The sequence below is a fragment of the Lissotriton helveticus genome, chromosome 1_1 (assembly GCF_964261635.1).
Source record: "Lissotriton helveticus chromosome 1_1, aLisHel1.1, whole genome shotgun sequence".
Taxonomy (NCBI): Eukaryota; Metazoa; Chordata; class Amphibia; order Caudata; family Salamandridae; genus Lissotriton; species Lissotriton helveticus.
Genome location: NC_136057.1, coordinates 982,865,369 through 982,888,204, shown reverse-complemented (window position 1 = coordinate 982,888,204; position 22,836 = coordinate 982,865,369). Strand labels below are relative to the sequence as shown.

The 22,836-nt window shown below is 45.1% G+C and overlaps 1 long non-coding RNA gene across 1 annotated transcript in view; it reads right to left on the bottom strand.

The window, feature by feature from the left end:
- Positions 1–22,836, bottom strand: part of LOC144771584 (uncharacterized) — a 121,400-nt gene that overhangs the window by 19,821 nt on the left and 78,743 nt on the right. Inside the window, exon 4 of the long non-coding RNA XR_013599371.1 lies at positions 21,885–21,966. This is a non-coding gene — a long non-coding RNA (uncharacterized LOC144771584). The remainder of the gene's footprint in view (positions 1–21,884; positions 21,967–22,836) is intronic.

Genomic DNA, 22,836 nt, shown 5'->3' with positions numbered 1-22,836 from the left:
TGATAAACAAATCAGTATGGCACAGAAGGGTGCTGATTATACAATCCTGAGCATTGAGAAACTCGAGAGATTGCCATTGACAATGTCAGAACGACCTGTCATTGAATGGATAATACATGGGATAATTAATATTCCGATATCAACTTTCAGGTTTCAATACTGCCAAAAATATATACAGGCAGGCCAGTATGAAAGGTTGGGTAAAGGGTACATTAAGTCAACATGGAACTTGCCCTATACACACGCATGTGTCAGTGATAAAGGCCAGAGTGTGTTCCTTAGTGGCAATAATTGTGCGAGGTCACTAAGCGGTACACTTCTGTGTCAGGGTATTAGTTTGCATGGAGCCTGTGAAGGGACTTCAAATAACCTTTCATGTTACCAGCTAGGCACACCTGCAACACAAATAGAACCATTCTTTAGGAGGCTCTCGAACGGGAGTTACATTCTAATAGTAGATCGCAGATGTTGTAGTTTGCTGCCCGGAAAACCTTATCTCATAACCGTGACTAGGAAGGTCATGTGCTGTGAACGAGTATTGTTCCCGAACGATTCTCCAGACAGGGAGGCAAGGTTATGGCCCAACTTGAAAATTGCTTCTATTCGAATTGATACTTTAAGCAGAATGAAGACAGTGCTCCTACAGACGCCGATCAGGCTAACGTCATCAAAAGAAACGTATGATCTCCAAGTTGCAAGGACAACGGCAGAGATTCATTCATTGTTATCAACTAATTCCCCCATACATTTCGCAGAAATACTGAACGAAATCTTAAATATTTCTGATACCAGTGGTGTCTCAAGTGTATTTAAGACAGTGTTTTCAGGAGCTTTAACACCATTCAAAGCCATCCTGGGTATTTTTCCAGACTTTGTCCATTCCATTTTTGGCGGGCTTCCTCTCCTTTTGGGACTAGTGGCAGGCATCCTATTTTTGATCCTGTTGCTTTGCTATGGCAAACCATGTCACAGACAAAACACCTGCGACAAGGGAAGAAACGATCCTAGCCATTGGCTACCGGGACCGCATAACTAAAGTCCTTGGACTAGCACGGCTTCGGGACTTGAACATGACTTGGTTTCTTTCATTTAGACCGATGTGGCAACGTTGTGTTATGCCTGTATTAAGGTGCTTGCTATGTGGCGAAGAATGCGTGTTGGACACCTGTCTGACACTACAATCGGATGTGCCAATGGACGCAGAAACCTTGTTGGGTCCGGTAACGGCTCATACATTGTGCTGTCCCCAGCGGCTACCTATCCTGATGACGGCATTCGTGGAGACTTCACCACTGCGATTGAGGGGTAGTGAAGTACGAGATGAAAGCAGCATCGATCAGGTACGACCTTCAGTCAGCTATGCTGATCAAAACATCAATGGAGGCAATCATGCTCATGAATGCATGGTAACAACTTTTTCCGAGTTAGTGGAACTTTCGCAAGAAGCTGTAGACAGTTTTTTCAACAATCTGAATGATATGATGTTTTCACCAGAGCAGAAGGAATGACTTTGAGCAAGCTAGCACACGGAGTTCCCTACATCCTGAATTTGGCCTTCAAACTTTAAAAAGCGATATGGGAATTTTTTCTCATCAGTTTTTCAGACAGCGGGAACAATTTTTCTTTTCCAATCCAAAAATATTTAAAATTTTTTGGGACACTTATCTTCTGCTTAAAGTAGAACTATTCTTAGAGAACTAAATTTCTATTTTAGGTAATCTAGAGACATTAGCTACCCTCTAGCATGTTCATACAAATTTTATGTTGTGATGAAATGGTCTCGCACTTTTCTTCTGTATTAAGAGCCATTTCATGTGTAGTTTTCGCATTTTATTCATGCTGAGTTAAAATATGCGTTATAGATTTAGCATTATTATACTGCTTGAGTGCATATAGTACATATAATTATCTTTCGTATATTTCATATTTCCAGTTTTCAGAATGCATATGAATGTATTTTGGGGTGGTACGGTATACACATACACTACTAGTTTTTTACTATGCCTAGATTTGTAAATATGGACATAGATTACGTGGAGTGGGTGTGATGTATTTCCTATGGGTACTGTATCGATCCCCCTATTCCTGAACCTTGTCTGGTTAATAATTAACTAGCAGCCATCTAACGGCGCAAAAACCCGTTATCTGATTAAGCCACACCACGGCACAGAAGCGCGTTATCTGATTAAGTCAAAACGCATGCCATCTAATTAGGCAAGCGATATTCCTCCAGCCCCCTGATAGGCATACGGAGTTCTCAAAAGAAATCAAACCTAAAGGGACCTGGGAAAATCCCCGCAGCCATTGTTTTGATTTAATCGAGAACTTCAGTAAAGAATGTGCGAACGAACCCGTTCGTATGACATCCTTATTGACGTATTTATGTCCATCCTTACGTCAATCTCGGCACCTTTCAGGTATAAATATTACCGACATTGCCTTAAGCAAACACACGCGGTGGTGACGAGATTGGAGCAGCGAGACTTGCCGAGGAGCCCAGCTGAGAGCGAAGCCCACAGACGCTGCCCCTCCTTCCTGACGCGCTGAGAGAGAGACGCTGCTTTTCTCCTGCCGAGAAATCCAGCTCCGGCGCTTCCAAGCCGCCCTCGCGGCTTGGAAGACCTGGGATAAGAGATACCAGCCCTCCAACCTTCTAGATCCCAGGTACAGAACTGAATAATCCCTTGCAGAGAATTCTTGAGTCAGTCCCTTGGCAAAACAAACTTAACTTAAACTGCTACTTATCTACTCCCGCCCACGTATTAGGCTTAGGTCAGGTACACTGGGGTAGGCGTGGTTAGAAGCACCAGTTGAGTACGATTAGTCAAATGTATATATGTATGTATCTATTTTATCCATTTTAAGTATCATATGGCTCAGAAACCATATCAATGCTTTTACAGTATTATTTTATAATTCTGTCTTTACTGTATGCACTTTACTTAACTATAAGTATTGCAATAATAGCGATTCTTTTCTCTTGTACGAGAAAAGAGACTGATCAATAAATAACATCTTTTATTGAACACGCCCATCTCTTCCTTTCTCTACAAACTGGTGAAACTAAGAATGCACTGAACTGACTGAGTAAAATAAGTTGTCTTTTGTTTTCACACGACTCTAGAGATACACTCTTGATTAGGGGAGAGCAAAGTTGTCATGTTCTATGGTTGTCAGAAACTAAATCCCTTCTTGTCTATCCAGGGAGGTTCAGATCCTCCTTGCCTATTCGAGAAAGTTTCTAGTGAACTCTGAGCTAGCTGGCAAACACAAAACTTTAAGTCTAATATCGTCGGTAGAAGACCTAGTTAACCTCTGCCCTAGGTCTATACTATTGAAGATATTATTCCAATGCGCAGAGCCTATTGGGATAATAGGAACTACACTACAAAGGGACAAGGTCAGTGTCATAGATCGATAGGCCCAACCCAATTTCTGACAATCCTCAGTTTGTTATATGTCATCCTGGTAATGAATTCTTCTGGGTGAGTCTAATTTTATTTATACGCGCTGCCGCTACCAAAAAACTGGCTACGCTCTAAGTAACCTGCATGGAATCAAGTATTTGTAAATGTAAGAGGGCAGGCCTCACCTGGACAAATTTTAGTTCCTTCAGAACAGGGTATAAAAATGTTTTGCGGGCCACCAGATAGTGCTCGCAAAACATCACTAAGTGGAGCGTGTACTGTGTAGAAAAACTATCACAGGTGCAGGGTGGGGTATCTTCGGGGGTCCCCCACTTCAGATAGGTACCAAGTGTAAGGTGGATGAGGTTGAACCTAAATCTGACTAGGAGGAAACGATGATAGGAATTAGTCACGTACTTCAGATAAGGTTCCATGACTGGGGAGATCACCAGTTGATAAATTGTTCTCACCGTAGGTTTCCTGAGTTCAACCTCCTCCCTTTCTAACTCCAGTAATTTGAGGAAGCTGCGCTTAATCCACCCTACATCCTCATTCCTGAGACCCTGTGGTGATAAATACATTTCCGGACGCCTCAGCCTCACGCATGCCGCTCTAACATACGCAAGCCAGGGTATTCTATCCACTCTATCCAGGGCCATACAGTCCTTGAGTATCAGGTGGTTAAGCGTGATTTCCTCATTTAGCCAGGTTTTAACCCATCGTAATAAAGGGGCTATTTTTAAATAATCAGAGATATTACCCCAAGCCTACTTCACAGTGAATTGAATATGTGGGGGATGATTGTGGGAGAGACAAAAGGGATCGTATAAACTTGTTTTCTATAATTTGGATCCCTGGTGTTGGAACATAGCCCCAAATATCGGCCCCATATGAGGCAATTGCTATGCACTTTGATTTGTAGATGCGGATCATGGCCTTCATGGGTCTCGCACCCAATCTTTTTGACAGACAAGTCAATGCCGTCTCATCATCATGTTTAAACATCCTACGCATGCTCCGAAAGATCTTCCGATGGATCCCCACCGAAACCAGAAAGACGGTCACACAGGCACTCGTCACCAGCCGACTGGACTACGGGAACACCCTCTACACCGGAACCACAGCCAAACTTCAGAAGAGACTACAACGCATCCAGAACGCCTCCGCACGACTCATCCTAGACATCCCCCGGCACAGCCACATCTCCGGACACCTGAGAGACCTGCACTGGCTCCCCGTCAGCAAGAGGATAACGGTCAGGCTCCTCACACACGCACACTAGGCTCTCCACGACCTGGGCCCCAGGTACCTCAACAACCGCCTGACCTTCTATACTCCCACCCGACAGCTGCGATCGACCGGCCACGCCCTCGCCGCCGTCCCACGCATTCGAAGAGCCACAATGGGAGGAAGATCCTTCTCCTACCTGGCAGCCAAGACTTGGAACTCCCTCCCCATCCATCTCCGTCTGACCCAAGACCACCTCTCCTTCAGGAAGCAACTCAAGACCTGGCTGTTCGAGCAGTAGTGGACCCTCCTCCCCCTAACGCCTTGAGACCCTCCGGGTGAGTAGCGCGCTATACAAATTTCTTGATTGATTGATTGATTGATTACTTATCTAGCACTTTTGTGAAAAAATACAGCAGGGTTATGGGCCTATAGTTGGAAGCGACTGCAGGATCAGCCGTTGATTTCTTTAACAGTGGAATGATTTTAGCCTTAGCGAAATATACAGAACTAAATTAACAGCAGGATTTATAGACTCGGCAATGTTCATCAGAATTTTTGCAGGACATGGGTCTGAAGGGGAGCCAGACTTTAGTGTTGCAATGATGTCAAGAGATTTTTTTATGCAATGTGGGGAAATTGGATGATCGAAGAACCAACCTGAGAGGGCGCGGGGTCAGCACCCCACGCCTCATCGATTTTAAGCGTATCCGTGGAAACAAAAGATTGTTTTATCAAACAGATCTTATCATGGAAATAGCTGGCCATCTGATGAACCCAAACAGAAGTGGGAGTGAACGGCATGCTCACTACACTGGGGGATGAAATGTCCTTGATAATTAAAAAAATGTATTTGCTCTTGTGAGCCGCACCCTTGATTTTAGAGGTGAAGAAATGTTTCTTTTCGGTACGCACATTATTGTAATAAGCTTTCAGATCTTGTTTATCGATGGCTTTGTTCACACTTTCTCTAGTCGTTTGCAAGCACTCCTGCTTTTCCTAAGGGTTTCCGTAAACCAGGGTGCAGAGGGGCAAACAGATTTAGCTTTACGAGTAGTGAGGGGAACCAACACAGAGGCATTATCTTCGAGCCAATTCTCCAAACTAGGAGTGTCAATCTCAGGATCGCCACCAAAGGGAATGGGGTACTCACCCAAAGCTGCCCTCATGGTGTCAGGAGTGACCTGGCTGAAGGGTCTAAAGGTGTAATTGTGAATCTTGCCCCTAGTTTGAGTATAGGGTAGAGTTTTCTGTGGTCTGGTCCCGGAGCCAGGCTTTCTCGAGGGTACGGCAGTTCTTCTTGGAGTCCTTGAGTTCCTCGGTGAACCAGGAGGCCTTATTGCTTCTGGGTCTGCTGGGAGGGTTCTACAGTGATCCTAATACTTTTTGAAGAGCAGCAACTCACCCGTTTCCCAATGTCTAGAAGGTCTGACCTGCTGTAAGAAACAATATCCCTGTGTGAACGAAAATGGCTGGCAGCATTTCTGGCTCCAGCTTCCTCTGGGACGCTGACGGGCAAAGACGGGCTTGACTTAGGTGAACCTTTGGCACGCAGCGTCCTGTTTTGTAGTTTCCATATTAGACAACTATACCCCACCGTAAAGACAAAATGGCGCTGTCGGTGAGGGAGCTTCTCCTAATTGAGGGTTCAATTCCCACCCACAACCAATCTAGTGACAGTTTCAAATTCAAATTAAACTATGGAACAATACAATTCATGAATAAAATCAATATTTTATTAAAACGGCTAAAAAAGTAGCAGAGCAAAGTTAAAATGCTGTCAGTTTCAAAGCTTACGGGGTCAAGCGCGCTCACAGAGTGTCCCGTTTTGTAGTCGCCAGATTAGACATCTAGACGGCACCGTAAAGACAAAATGGCGGTACTGGCGGTATTGGTTTGGTATTGTACACTGCGTGATCCCTTGAGCACACAGCACTTGTTATTAAACTTATGACTGAATTAATTACACAATTTATATTATCTAACTGATGGGTCAAGCCTCTTGTCATTTTGTGATGTAAAATTATTTATGTTCTGCCATAAACTACTGTTCTTGCTGTATATATGTGCCTCTGGTTACAGGTGTTTTTTTGGGCAGCCCCTGTTTTTAGGTAACCATATGTCTTTTAAAACATCCAAAAAGGTTTTATGGTTACCAACATCAAAAGGCACAGGCTGGTCATCAATTATCAAATGGGAAGGATCACCAAAGTCAAGGATCTGGAAGGCATCTTCTACACCTGGCAATGGCATTCTCTGTACAGCTGTACAGGATACTGCTGAAAACCAGTTTGAAGGTCATCCAGTAAATTATAATGTAGGATGGGCTATGTGAGTTGTGATGCTACACAGCATATCAGGGCTCCACTGGTTACTGTCTAAAATTGTTAAGCTCTTCCTGGTTGACGGAGTGTTTTTTTCAGAAAGGTATTACCCCCCTCTTGATTTGATCTTTTCAAGGAATTTGTTTTGTTCTAGAGAAATGTTTATTCTCCCCCCCCTCCAACCAAGTGGTCTAAGGGCATACCGAACGGCTGTGGCCCATTCCTCTAGTCACAAATACCTACCTCCGCTATTCCCAGGAAGAAGGAAGGAATCTGTGATGTCAATTATGGGCCTCACAGTGTTCTTTAAATGTCTGGTGTCTCTGACTGTTCAAAGGTAGATAGGAAAGGAAATGAACAGATTGTATGCCTGGGTTGGCTCCCTAACTCATCTTTACTCTTAGACATTCCAACTGTGGGAACCAGAATCAGTAGAGGAGTTTTCTGCCTGCTTCTGTGCAGTGACATAGTCCTTGGAGTGGCACACTGTTGTTGCCTGTCTGTGGGACTTGTGTGTAACACAGAGCACTGCTTCCCCAACAGCAGGATTTGGAAAAGCCACTGTGCCAATTTCTTAGGCTTTGTTCCTTTACTCTTTAGAGGGCCACTGTGGTACGTATTTCCGTGATGGCATCATTATAGTTTGTTGTGAATACTGATGTCCTGATTAGTCCTATTCAGAATAATTTGTAAGAAGCATTTAGTCCCAAGTTGTAGGAGTTGAAATATTTGGTGTATAATATCAGAGTCAGATGTCATTTGAGTTGACAGTTGATCATAGGTATCCTGAAGAGAGAAAAGAATTGAATCATGAATGATAAGACCAATACACTCGAAAGGGAATTTCTATTTAGAGAATGTCTTCCTTTTGTTATCAAGGGGCCTCTAAGGCTTGACCCTCTCTTGTACTCTGTTCATCATCAATAGGAAAACATTTGGGGTCATTTTCAAGGACTCTGGTATCTTGTACAACCACTGCGAGGATTACACTCAGCTATAATTCATGATTTCTTCTCCAAATGATCTGCCCCTCCAATATATTGGAATTTCAAAGCAGGGGTTCCACCATCTGCCTGAACTTCAACTTTAAAAAAAACAGAATTTCTTCTAATTTCACCTAAGGGTTCAGTGTTGGGAGGACTAACTTTATTTCTTAGAGTGCCACCCTATTATTGTTGACAATACCAAATCGTTGGAAGTTATCCTTGTCAACAGCCTTAGGCTTAAGTCTCACATCAATGCCATGGTGAAAAGACCACATAACCAATTCATATTGCTCTAGAGTATCAGGTAGCTTAATCCTCAGAATGATCTGAAATCCCCAGTTTAAGCTATTGTATTCTTTAATCTTCAGAATTCCAACTTTCACCTTATCTCATTACTTAGAGCCTACCTTGGCCTACTCAGAGTGGTACTCAATGTACAGCTTGATTTGTCACTGGATGTAAAAGGTTTAACCACATAAGTTGAGTGCTCTTAAGGCTTCAGTTGCTTCCTATCAAACCAAAAGCATAGTTCAAGTTAGTTTATACTACTCACAAAGTCTTGCATACAATCATGAGCTCAGTTATCTGGTTAACACATTGAAGCTGTCAGGGGGTCACTGTCCCCTGCACAGCTCTAATTTACCCAAATTAAACTACTATGTTAAAATAATGATCAGGCAGTGCGACAATTCAAATCATATCAAACAGGACTTATCTAGTATAGCTAATCACCCATGAGGGTATCCAGGCATCTAGAACCCTGCTGCTTAGAGAGGGTTTAGTTGAACAGCCAAGTCTTCTTGAGTCCTTTCCTGAATTCCAGCAGAAAAAATGAGGTACGGAGATGAAGATAATTCCAGGACTTTGCAATGAGGTACAAAAAGGAATACATGCCACTGTTTCTGCAGTGGATGCAGAGGGTGTGAGTGAGGAAGGCAGACCGCAGGTGTCTGGAGGGTTAGTGGAAGTTTAGGCGATGGCTGATGTATGCTGGTCCTTGGTTGTGTAGGGCTTTGTAGATGTAGATCAGCATCTTAAATTGACATCTCTTCTGAATGGGAAGCCAGTGGAGCTTCTTGAGATAGGGTTGGTGTGGGTCAGCTTTAAGAGGATGAGGATGAGTCTGGCTGCTGAATTCTGTATGGTCTGTGGTCTCTGCAGAGGTGCGAGGGGATTCCTACAGAGGGGGCATTGCTGTAGTCCTGCCGGCTGGTTATTATGGCTTGGGTGATAGTTCATCTGGCGGGACAAGGAGACACTTAAAGATCTTATGGAGCATGTGAAGAGTGGTGAAACAAGCGGAGGAGACTGCATTGATCTGGCTTTTCATAGTGAGCTTGTTTATTTTATTTTTATTTTGTCACTTGGTATCACGCACAAATCATGCCTGAAGGAGCATCTTGATGCTGAGGAGAAGGAGAAAAGCTAAAATAGTCAAGCCTTAAGTCCCTTTTTGAAAGAAGGGAAGTCAGGGCAAGAGCGGAGGCCAATAGGAAGTCTGTTCCAATGGTAGGGGGGCAGTGTAGGAAAATGATCTGCCCTGTATCTTGAGGTGCGGATGCAAGGAATCACCAAAAACGATGTGTCTGACTATCTCAGATATCTGGAAGGACAATAAGGATTTAACAGGGATGACAAATAAGCTGGCTACGACTTAAAGAGAGCCTTGTGTGTCAGACAGCAATGCTGACAGATGACATGCTCCCTAATTGTCAACCAATGAAGCTTTCTAAGGATCGAAGAAGGAGGCGAGCGTGAAGGAAGATTACAGATTAGTCATTCAGCGGAATTATGGACAACCTGCAGTTTTAACAGCAGGTTATCATTTACCGAGGTCAGCAAGGTGTTCTCATAGTCCAGGCAACTTTTGGTAAGAGCATGGACCAGAGTCTTCCTAGAGGTGTAAGGAAGCCAGGGCAGGACTTGTTTTATTAGCCACAAGGTAGCAAAATCCGTGTTGCAAGTGAAGCTGACTTGATCTTTCATGGAGAGGGATTTAGCCAGCCTCATGCCGAGATTTTTTACTACCTGTTTAGGTGTAGGAGCCGTACCAAGTTATGCAGGCCACCAATGGGCTGACCATATCTCTGTGGCCTTACTAAAATGCATGATCTCTGTCTGTGGTTGTTTAATAAGATACAGTTGTTACTCATCCATTTAGCGACGTCCATTATGCAGTTTGTGAATTTACTCTTCACCGTATCAGCATCAGGTCCAAAGGAAAACAGAAGTTGCATGTAATATGCATATGACACATTCTCAGCGTAGTTCGTGGAGTTTTGCTACGCGGAACTCCGCGAAGTTACAAAAAAACTCTGTGAAGTTCAGCAAGTGGCGGAGTGCAGTGCGAACTGCAGTTTGTGCTGGCATTTCTGCTGCTCGGGGAAAAAAATCCACTGCACATTGCAAAGCGGAGTTTTATTCACTCCCGAGCTCCGCGGAGTGTGGAGTGCAGAAAACTCTGCAAACTCCGCGAACGGAGCAAAGTTCACTGCCCAGGCCTAATCTCTACACCAAAGGCTCTTATGATATTTATTTATTTTTTTAAAGTTTATTTTAGGAATTTTATAGAGCGCTTTCAGAGCACTTTGCAGTAGTATAACATGAATAGAAACATAGACATTAGAGCAGCATAACATGAGTAGTAAGATAGACAATAGAGTACATCGACTAGTATCCAGAGTACTGGAGGTCACATAGATTGAGGTCATTGGCCATATGCAAAGAGGTGAGGGTTGAGGAGAAGTTCTTTTAGTTGTCTCTTGAAGATCGTGCAGGAGGGATTAGTCCTGATGTGGGTAGGGAGAGAGTTCCAGATTTTTGGGGTATTCCTAGAGAAAGAGTGGGAGAGGGCTTTTTGTTTATGTCTTTTTGGGGGGATTAAGAGGAGCGAGTTGCAGCTTTTTAGGTTTCTTGATTGACCTGCTTTTGTGAGTTTAGCTGCGAGGTAGTCCGGTTTGCCTGTGTATAGGGCTTTATGGGTGAGACAGGCAGGTTTGAAAGTGCAGCAAGCTTCAATGGGAAGCCATTTTGGGTCCTGTAATGCAGGGGTGATGTGGTCGAAATTCTTGGTCCCAGTGACCATTCTTGCAGCAGCGTTTAGGATGGATCTCATGAGGGCCATGTGTGTTTTAGCTGTCCCAGTTAGTTTGGCATTTCCATAGTCCAGTCTAGAGAGAACTAGAGATTGGGTTGTAATTTTTAGGTCATTGGGGGTATGAAAGGTTTAATTTTGTTGAGGAGTCTTAGGTTGTAGAGGGCACCTTTTGATGTGGAGTTAATGTGGGAGCTCATGCTGAGACTTGAGTCTAGAGAGATCCCTAGAGAGATTGCTGGAGTAAGTTTACAGTTTAGAGAGTCAAGGTTGTTTATCCATTCGTGGATTGGGGAGGTTGTTCGTGATTGGAGAAGACAAGGATTTCATTTTTTTCTTGATTGAGTTTGAGGTGATTGAGTGTTAGCCAATTTTCTACTTTTGATAGTGTGTAGTTGAGTCGGACGATGTCATTGAGGGAGGAGATCTTGAGGTATAGTTGAGTGTCGTCAGCATAGAGGTGATAGTTGATGTTTTAGAATGGTAGTGAGCGGTTCCATGTAAATGTTGAACAGTGTGGGGGATAGGACTGAGCCTTGGGGGACACCTCGAGTTGAGGGGGAGGTGTCGGACATCGCATTCTTGATTTTGATGAATTGGGAGAGTTTATGTAGAAAAGAGGAAAAACATTTTAGGACATTACCATCTGCTCCGATGCGTTTTTGTAGGGCGCCTAAGAGTAGTTTGTGGTCTACTGTGTTAAAGGCAGCTGATAGGTCAAGGAGGACAATTAGGCAGCATCTGTTTGAGTCAAGGGAGTTATGAATGTCATCGGTTATGTTCAGTATGGCGGTTTCTGTGCTGCATCCCTTTCTGAATCTGGATTGGTGTGAGTCAAGTAGGTTGTTGGATTCCAGGTGTTGATTCAGTTGGGCTAGAACACATTTCTACAGGATTTTGGCTAGAAAAGGAAGGTTGGTAATGGGCCTGAAGTTTTTGAGGTCATTCAGGCCGGCATCAGGTTTTTTTAGAAGGGGGTTGACTTGGCCTTGTTTGAGGCAGTCGGGCATCGGTCCGTTGTTTAGAGAGCAATTGATGATCTTTGTCCACAGTGGGGTTAGGGTGAGGTTAAGGTTCTTAGCTAGGCAGGCTGGTAGGGGGCCAGCATAGTGTTTGTAGTTGTAATCACCTTGGAGATGTCCTCTTCAGAGAGAGGTTCGAAGTCTTTCCAACATTTAGGGGAAGATGGGTGGTTAAGGTGAAGGTTTGTTTTGGTGGTTGGCAGAGGAAAGGTCTCGTCTTCTGGGAGTATGTCATAAACTGGGCTTGAGTTAGGTTTGGTTGTGGGTGAGTATTTGCTGTGTTGAGATTGAGGGCGCCGGTCAAGGAAGAGCTCGATATTGGTGATTTTGTCATCGAAGAATTTGGCCAAGTCGTTACCCTGAAGTTTGGAGGCAGGGGGTTTGTTTGGTGGGCTTTGAGGTCAGTTTCTGTATGAAAAGTCCTTTGGGGCGGTTCTTGGCTTTGTCTAGGGCACTCCAGAAGAAAGAGGCGTTTTCCTTGATTATGTGTTTTTTTTGCAATTGCTGCATTCTTTTCAGTGCTAGGGGAGGTTGGTTGTGAATGGGTCCCCTCTCCAGAGTCTCGCATAGGCTCTTACCTTTCTCGTTTTGAGGTTGAGGTCATTGTTGAACCAGGTTCTGAAGGGAGTGTCGCTGACCCTTTTCAGTTTCAGGGGGGCTAGTTGGTCAAGAGCAGTTGTCATTGTCCTGTTGTACAGTGTCGTGAACTCAACCATGTTGAGATTCTCTGTGGAGGGAGGGAGAAGTGAGGTTATGGTTTCTTTGAGGACAGGGAGCGGGATGGCATTGAGGTTTCTGCTCCTTTGATGGGTAATTCATTTAAAGACTGAATGACAGTGTCCTTTTTATTATTCCATGGGAGGTTGAAGTAAGGGTTGGCTAGGGAGCAGTGTATAAGTAGGTCTAATATTTATTCTCCGAATGCAGGAGAGTTTCCTGGGGGGTGGTAGATGGGATGGCATTTATTTACTTTGTTGGTTTTACGAGTTATGTTGTGTGTTTCGAGGTATTCAAAGGTAGAGAAGGAGTGGGGTTTGACTTCAACTAGATTGATGTTGTTCTTATGTATGATGGAAATGCCACCACTTGTTGGGCAATTCTGTCTTTTTTGATGATGGAGAAACCAGGGGGGACTGGAAGGTCGAAGAGCGGATTGGATGTTTCATTTAGCCAGGTTTCGGTGAGGAACGCAATGTCAAATTCATGATTCAGTATGGCATCAGCCAGCTCTATTGCATGCTTGACTGCGGATCTGCAGTTTATAAGCATGCAGTTTGTCTTGCCGCTGTTAGAAAGGTTTTGGGAGGAGGGCGAGCTTGGGGAATGGTTGAGCGTTGGGGAGGAGGTCTTGTGGATCTAAGTTGTTTGTTGGCTCTACCTATTCCGGTGATTACCTGTATGTTGGAGGGAGGGGTTTGGGTAGTTGTGGGGTCATAGGTGTTAGCGAGGGTCGCTGCCTCTTTCAAAGATATCTCAGGGACCACTCTTCTTGGTCTGAGAGATTGGGTGATACTGGGGGTGGAGCGCCAGCTGGTCGTCTGGTGCTTGGGCAGTGGAGGTGGCTTGTTAATGTTTATGAGGGAGGGGAGTATTGGGTGTTGGGCGGTGAGGGGGGCCCTTGGTGTTGAGAAGGATTGTGTTTATGCTCTGCGAGATTGTGTTGATTTGGCTATGGAGAAGGGATAGGTTTTCAGTTATAGTTATGAGGTGCTTAGGGGTAATTGGTAAGAGGGTGTTGAGTTGCATTTCAATGCGTGTGAGGAATTCAGTTAATTCTGCCATGGACTCTAGGTTTGGGGTAGTGGGAGGGATGGGGTTGGGAGGCGAACAGACTGAGGGTGTAGGGTGTGGCAGGAGGGTTGGGGGTTGGTAGGGCTGGGGGGAGGGGAGATGTTAGGGGAGAGGTTCAGCTGAGGGTGTACGTTGGGACAGGAGGGTTGGGGGTTGGTAGAGCTAGGGGGAGGGGATATGTTGGGAGACCGATTCTGTTGCGGGTGTAGAATGGGACAGGGGGTTGAGGGGAGGTATTGTTAGGGGGAGGGGTTGTGTGGCAAATTCAGCGGAGGGTATGGGGTTAGACAGGTGGGTCGGGAGGGGAGGATTAGGGGAAGTGGGCGTGAAGTGGGAAAGTGCTCAGGGTGAGAAGTCTTGGGGAGGGAGGTGTGGCTGGAGGGATTAGAGTGGGGGGTTGAGAGGGTTCTTGCGTGGAGTGGAGGTCTGAGGTATTCGGTAGTTGAGGGCTTGCATCAGGTTTAATGGGCGTTCTGTCTTGGGTTGGGTTCTGGGGAGTGTGTTGGGAAGGGGTGGGGTAGTTGGAAGGGGTGAAGATGAAGTTACGCAGCTTGGGGAAGGTGAGTTCAAATTGGCGGGGGTTGAAGTCGTTGGCTTGGACCATGACTTTGCCATTTCTGTATATTGTCATGGTAGAGTTGATTTTGAAGGAAGAGGACTTCACAGATAATCAGTATTTGGCCGTGGGGGATGTTGGTGCTTTTGGTAATTCGCAGGAGGTTAGCTAGGTTATTTCTCCATTTGACGTGATGGGTGGTGTAGAAGATGAGATCTGTTTTTGTCTTTCCTTTGGAGGGGTTATGGTAGAGGTCAGCTACGAGTGTTTCAGGGTGTTGCTTGAGTAGTCTTTGTTTAAATATGTTAGCGGCATTAGCTGAGAGGTTGGGTGGGTGATGGAGAAGGAGTGGGGGCCATGTGGTTTAAGGTTGGTGAGGAATAGGGGGTAGGAGTTAGTAGGAAGTTCTGCTGGGGTCTTATACGGGTTGACATCCTCTTGATTAGGGGGGCAGAGAGAAGGGGGAAGTACAAGTTGGGTTCCTCTAGTGGAGGCGGAACAGCAGTTTGAGAGGGTCAGGGGTCACAATGGACCCTTCAGATTGAGGCCTTTCTCATTGGGCGAGCCGGGGACTACTCCCCATTGTCCCGTAGCAGGGTATCGGTCCAAAGCTTCCAGATCACAGGTAAGAGTTATTTGCTGGTTCAAACTGTTGAATGTTTTGGTTCAATGGGGCAGGTTTCCCAGGGATTTACGCCGAAGGCAATCCCTAACCTCTGGAGCACTTGGAAAGAGCTGGGGAACATACAGCTACTTTTAATATCATGTCCTGGAATACAGCAGGCTATAACCAGAAGAGGCATAACCCTGAATGGCTATCGCTTGTCACAAACCATGATATTATCTGCTTCCAAGAAAGGTGAGAAATTGCAAAGATTCATAATTATGGGTTTTGTACATTTCAATCAGAAGCGGTGCCATCTAGAGAGGGGCGACCGAGCGGAGGCTTGGTCACTCTTGTAGCCACCACTGCTGGGATCAGGTTATTTCCTTTCTTAATAACTCACCATGTTATCATTTTTTTCTAAAAGAGGGCCACAAGGGAAGGGACTGGCTTTTAATTAATTTTTTTAATAACAATTTCGCAGGCAGTATGGCTTCTGTTACGGATTTAATAGAGAAGGACATCGATCAGCTAACGAATTCCCATCATAGACCCCTTGAAATCATATGGATGAGTGATTTTAATGCTCATAGTAGCAGCATGGCAGATTCCAGGCTATTTATTTATTTGATTTATTTAGTAGTTTTATATAGCGCTAGCCTGACCCGAGGGTATCGGAGCGCTTTACAGAGGGTACATTGCGAAGAAAACAAAATATACAAGAAAGTGACAAAAAGCATGTCGATATTGACGTATCGGCTTCATAGTCAAGGGGACATCTGTTTCATATTCTCACCGAGGTGGTGATGGAGTGGAAAATAAGAGTCTGTACCTCCACTCTGAGAGCTTCTATTGACTCCCTGGGGCACGGATGAGGAACAGGATTTTGAGTTGTATTTTGAATTTTACAAAGGAGGGGATGGTTCTGATGTGGGGGAATGGAGTTCCAGATTTTTGGTGCGCTTCCTGCGAAGGAACGAGTCGCAGTTTTTGTTTTTCGATTTTTTGGCAGGATGAGAAGGAGGGAGTTAGAGCTTCTAAGGTTCCTGGCCTGACCGGCTTTTTTGAGTTTGGCCGCCAGGTATTAGGGTTTGCCGGTATGTAGGGCTTTATGAGTGAGGCACGCTATTCTGAAGCTGATCCTCATTTCAACTGGGAGCCGGAGAGATGTGGTCAAATTTCTTGATTCCGGTGACCATTCTGGCTGCCGCTTTCAGAGTTGTTTTGATGGGAGCTAGGTGTGACTTTGCAATTCCTGAGAGGACTGCGTTCCCGTAGTCCAGCCTTGACAGTACCAGGGTTTGGGTGGCCTGTTTGAGATCACCAGGCGGGATGAAGGGTTTTATTTTGTTCAAAAGTTTGAGGTTAAGGAAGGCGCTCTTAGCCGAATTCGTGATGTGTCTGGACATGTTTAGTTTCCGGTCTAGTGTGATACCAAGTGATTTGACAGAGTCAGCAAGGGTGAGATTTCTGTTGAGCGCATCTACGGCTTTGAGCCATTCCGCAATTAGAGGGTTCTCCCCTTTTTCGAGATGAGAAGAATCTCGGTTTTGTCGGGGTTTAGTTTAAGATGATTCAAAGACAGCCAGTGTTGGACATTATTCAGTACGTCATTGAGTCTTTGAATGTCACCGAGGGAGGAGGTTTCCAGATATATCTGAGTATCATCTGCCTAGAGATGGAAGCAGATGTTGGCTGCTCTGAATAGTTTGGTGAGGGGCTCCATGTAGATGTTAAAGAGTTGCGGGGAGAGTACTGAGCCTTGAGGGACTCCTTTGTTGATAGGCTGGGAGTCAGAAGTAAAGTTTTTTGATTTATATTTTTTGAGTGCGATTGTGTAGGAATGAGGAAAACCATTGGAGGACCACTTCACCAAGACCGGCACTTTCTTGGAGAGCCCTGATGAGGAGTTTATGGTCTACTGTGTCAAATGCTGCCGATAGGTTGAGGAGAATGAGGAAGCAGCATTGATCAGAGTCAAGTGAGTGGTGGATATCGTCTATGATGTTGAGAATTGCGGTTTCAGTGCTGCACCCTTTTCTGAAGCCAGATTGGTGGGAGTCCAAGAAATTGATGTTATCCAGGTGTTGGGTAAGCTGTTGGAGAACGCATTTCACTGAAATTTTGGATAGAAGGGGAAGATTAGATACCGGTCTAAAGTTATTCAAATCTGTCGTGTCAAGGCCAGGTTTTTTCAGCAAGGGTGTTACTTGACCTACTTTAAGGCAGTCTGGAATGACTCCATTTTCCATGGAGCTGTTTATTATTGTGCACCAAAGCGGTGCTAGGGAGAGCTTCAGGTTTTTGGTTGGTAAGGGTGGGATGAGGTCAAGGACATGTGAAGTGAAGAGGGTTTGGAAGTGGAGATCAATGTGACTATCTCATGATCTTGGATGGGGCGGAAACTTAGCCAAGAATTGGAGGCGGAGCCAGGAGCGACAACGACCGTCCCTGGCATGGTGCTCTTTGTGGGTCGAGTGTTAATGATGTCCAGGGAGAGTTCGATCTTAGTGATCTTGTCATTAAAGAAGTTGGCAAAGTTGTCACAAAGTGTGTTGGATGCCTGAATTGAGGAGGGGCCGGCTTGGAGGTTTGGTGCTGTAGAGTTCTCTCGGTCTATTTTTGCACTATCCTGCGCAGAGCAACAAAAAGCAGATTTCTTGTTTTTGATGTGATTGTTATATTCCCTGCGGGCTGTTTTGAGTTCTTCGCGGAGAGAGGAGCAGGGGTTCTTCCTCTAGCTTCTTTTTATGGCTCTTAGGTTTGTCCTTTCGGTATGAGGTGTGGCACCGCTGTGACTGACGCTGGGGATCACGGTTGGATTCCTGGCTCCGGTGGCAGGTGTTTGCCCAGCACCATGCGACTCTGGGCAAGAGCTCGCTTAATCTTCCCAACGGCCCCCAGTGCCGAGATTCCCCTTTGGGGTGATTCGTGCGCTATACATGTACTGGATTTACATTTTACATTAACATTAGAGTCCATGTTGAACCACAACTTGGACGGAATGGCTCTGCCTTTTTTCAGTTTTTGGGGAGCGAGTTGGTCCAGCATAGTCTCCAGGTTCGAGTTGTACCGAGTAGTGAGATCGGTAGTGGAGAGGTGGTCATTGGGGCAGGGCAGGAGTGTGCTTATCCTTTCTTCGAGAACTTCCATGGGAATCTGAGAGAGGTTTCCGACCCACTTGGGGGGGTATTGCAACAGTGGTTGAGAGAGAATATGTTGGTTGATATGGAATAGGATCATGTGGTGGTCCGACCAGTCCACGGAGAGTACGTGTTTGATCGAGATTGTGTCTCATTTGGCAATAATGGCATCTAGGGTGGCTCCTTTGTAATGAGTCTCCTCTGTGCAGTGTTGTGTAAGATTATGGTCACTGAGAAGATTGGATAGCGTTTGGATTAGCGGATTATGTGTTTCATTCCATCGCAGGTTAAGATCGCCAAGAATTCAGGAGTTGGAGTCTCCGAGAGCAAAGTGAGCAATCAGGTCTGATAGTTGTTCCCCAAAAGCTGAGGTGTTGCCCAGTGGTTGGTACAGAAGGTGACAGAGCATTGATCCCTTATCTTTGGTCTTTATGTTTGGGGTAAGGCATTCAAAGGTCTTGTATTTGCACGAGTCTATTTCCATGATAGAGATGTTATCTTTATGGATGATGGCAACTCCACCCCCTCATTGGTCTTTTCTGTTTTTGTTGATAATGGAAAAACCTGGTGGACAAGCATGTCTAGGCATGGTGAGGAGTGCTCATTGAGCCAGGTCTCTGTGATGATTGCAATGTCAACGTCCTGCAAGAGAATGGCTTCTCCTAGTTCGGTTGCATTCATGGATGCTGATCTGCAGTTGATGAGCATGCATTTGGTGGAAAGCTCTTTAGTGCTAGGGATCGTTTCCTTGGGAGCTCTGGGCAGGGCAGTGAGGAAAGGTGTTCTGGGGAGTTTAGGGCATGGAGGGTCTCTTCCGAGACCCGTGATCACTTGGATTTTAGATTTAGGGGAGTCAAAGGTGGGTGTGTCATGCGAAGAGGCTAAGTCAGCTGCTTCTTTGTCAGACATCGCTGCTTCAGTCCTCGTAGGTCTAGAGGAGATGGGCTCAATGTTAGTATTTGAGTGAGTTTGAGCTCTAGTGCCACGGTCTGTGTTTCTTAGGATTTTTTGTGACAGGTCTTCCTTCTCCCTTCTAGAGGGTCTCTGTACTTGTGTCACGGGGAAAGCAGTGGGCCTAGTGGGGCACTGGTGGGGGAGGGAGTTGTATGTAGAGGGAGACCTGGTGGGGTATTGTTGGGGTCTTCGGGCCTTGTCGAGATTGGTGAGGATTTCGTTCAGGCCCGGGGAAATGGTTTCAAGCTGGAGTTCTAGTGAAGTGATACGCTGTGTCATGGAACTGTGTATGGGGGTGAGGTCATCAAGGGGCTGGTTGGTCAGAGCAGTGACGGTCGTGTTTAAGCTGAGATGTCTATTGTTACTGGTGTAGAGCATGTTGTTTCTTTTTTGAACCCCAGGAGGAAGGTGCATTGCGCCATGGCGTGAAATCGACCTTCTATGGTCTAGGTGAGTTCTAGTGTTATTGGGGGACGAAGGCGGTTAAGCGGGTTTGAGTAACCCTGGGCGTAGTATGCGTAGTCGCGCTACGCGAAGCTACGCGAAGACGTTCTCGCACTACGCGAGCTTCGCAAGCGTGCGTAGTAGCTTGCTGGTCCCATTCGCGAGCCGTTTTTCTTGCTCGGGAGCGCGTTGTGCGTGTTCGGGGAGCTGTCTGCGCGTTTGGTGGATTGTAGCGTGCGACCTTACCCATGTGGTGGGCTATGGGCACGGCCATCTTGTTTTTTCAATTGTCCCGCCCGCTCGCGTCCCCTATTTCCTTTTCCTGGTCGCGTATAACGTGTTCGCGCGGTGCACGTCTTGTTCGGGAACACAACTACTTGTTCACGCTGACAAAGTGCGTGTTTGCGTGAAATCGCGCGCAAACTTACCCACGTGGTCGCGATGGGCGCGGCCATCTTCTTTTTCACACTCTATGCTATGGTTCTGGGCCTAGTTTTCTATCCACTTTATATCTGTGCAATCTTTACCTATTTTCAAATTTTTTCTTACTATTTTTACTTATCATCTATCTCTCTCTGTCCCTAAGTTTATATTTTGCATTTTATTTCTACTTTTCCATTTTTTTAAAACTTTTCTACTGGTTTATTTTACTTCTTTATTTAAGCTCCTACTTCTTCCCCCTAACTTTTTTCCCTTTTGTTCTAACTTTTCTTTTCCACCTCCACCTCCACCCCAGAACCATGGCAAAGGGGAGCAGCAGAACCGGCTCGAAGGGCAAGGCGCCTGCGCCCTTGCGGCAGAATGCATGACGCGGCGCCTCCTCTGTCACTGAATGCTTAGTTAGTTATTTTTTATCCCACCCCTCCATAGAACCGGTTTGCAGTTTGTTTACTGAGTGGTAGGCTTAGCAGCAATAGCATTGTCACGTCAGTCAGTAGCAGTTCATATGACGCAAGCAACCGACAATTTTGTGTATGCACAAATTTATGCATGTGTCCTACTCCTCCATCTCATCTATGCATGTTTGGGGGCAAAAATAAAATGGAAATGCCGACTTACTGAACAATTGGCCCGGCTGGATTCTGGAATAGGTGGTGTAGGTCAGGAGGTACTGGCTTCGTTAGTATATTCTGCAATCAGAATGTTTATGGAACATTTGATTAGTGTTCTATAAGAAGACGGTCTGTGAATCCTGCAAGCCAGTAGTCATTTAGACTTCGAAGTAAATTTTATTGCAATTGTTGTTTCCTAAAATGTTTGAGAGGATTTTTGAATGATGTATTTGTTTCACAGCACTCAATGTTTCTCTTTCTTTATTATTTCTTACATGATCAGCACCACCCAGGGGCACGAAGACGGGGTCCGAGTCAGCGGGACAACCACCAGAGGAGTGCTCCTCTACCGAGGATCCTGCTGCTGGCCCCAGTAAGTCCTCCAGTGCTTATATTATTATGAATTATATTTCCCAAACTTTTTAACGCACCTCATTGTTTCAAACCTATTAGCCTCCTTCCTAATTAAATGTTAGCTAAACCTTTTTTGGTCTTCAATTTGTTTTCCAAATTTTGGGTATCTAATGTCATCCCTGACTTTAAATTCCTTCAAACTGCCTCTGCCCGATGACTCTCTGTGCTACTACTATTAGACTGTCTTTAGCTAAGCTTGCCCTGTTGGCCACTCTTTAGTTAAGGTAAAGCTGTGATAGAATAGCTGTAGCCACTGGGTCCACTCCTGTCTTTTGCGTTGTCCTCTGTAATCTCTAGTCTTTGTCAATTCCCACCCCAAAAATGCGCAACCAGATGTTTGCCTACTAATTTTTGTTAGGTTATTATACTACTACTACTGTTGCGGTTATTCTCTGCACAGGCACATACAGAACTATGCACAAGAAAATAGGATGTTGGTGATAGGGAGGTTGGACCTTACTTACACCCTAGTCACAGAACTCAGTCAGAAGAACCCACAATTCAACGACAGTCTACCTACCTAAGTGTCTCAGTCATAGTAATTTGTCCCACTACTGACCCCCACAAGAAGATAGTTAGATATACCCAATGATTTTCTTACACAACCCAGAACAGAAGAACACCCTTTCGCTCACTCACTCGTTTAAGTCCACAACACCCCAGACACTCAAAATATATCACAGAGTCTATGTGCAAGTTCAAAAACTTAATTTTTTTAATAACAAGCTTTGTATTGTTGTAACTTGTAAGTTGTTCCATGAATAACATCCAGCTCCACCATGCAAAATAAAGAAGATTAAATACTCTACATTTGTGTACAACTAGTGCACAATAGAGAACTGTGGGAATTGTGGGAGACCCCTCACCGTTGAACGTATACTGGTTACACATGCATCTTTCGAAAGCTCTTCTAATCTCTGGTTCGTAGAAGGCAATCTTCTCATCTGCCTAGGAGAAAAATGCTGCACGTTAGACAGTGAATACAACTATGCCAGTTTATAGCAGTCATGCCAAAAAGTGTAACATTATGGATAAGCAAAAGGGATTAACAATACTGTAAGTAAGTAAGTAAGTCAACCTCTTTAGTTGTATGCAACACTCATGTACGTAACTGTATTTTAAATCTTCCTTCCTGGTGAAGTACAACTAGTAAAATAGGTGAAGTTGTGCAGGCATCTCAAAAGGTGTACTTGCTTTTATAGGTGCACAATCACTACCAACGACCAGTGCCACTGCCGACGGGGCCAGCGGTGATACTAATGCCATCCAGGAGGGGACAGTGGCTGCGGCACCTGCAGTAGCAACAGTGGGGGAGGAAACTTCAGCGGTGGGCGGTGGTAAGTTATATTCATTACTTATTTGCATTACTAGGTGGAAGGGGAAAATTTCCCTCACTGTGCTGAGACTTATTAAGAAAGTATGAATTTGAAATTGTACTGGACAATATACAATGGTTGAAGAAGACACCCTTTGCAGCATTACCAGCGTGAGTTGAGTAAACAAGGCCTCTTCTATCAGACTCCAACTCAGCTGTGAAAGTTATGGAGAAGACTAAAAGTCAGATCAGATGACCTTGAGGGATGTGTTGAACAAAAAGGGAAAGAAGTGAACTAGGGAGGAAGGAGGAAGGACGAAAGATGTAATAAGACTACCATAGAAGGATACTTTGGAAGGTTCATGCACGTGGCTGATATGAATCCGATGCATGGGTTGTTGAAGGATGGGTAGAACTGGAAGGTGAAGAGAAGATGCATGCCTGGTTGGGCAAAACAATATGGGTGCATGGATATAGTGGATAGCAAGAATCATGAGTGGAGT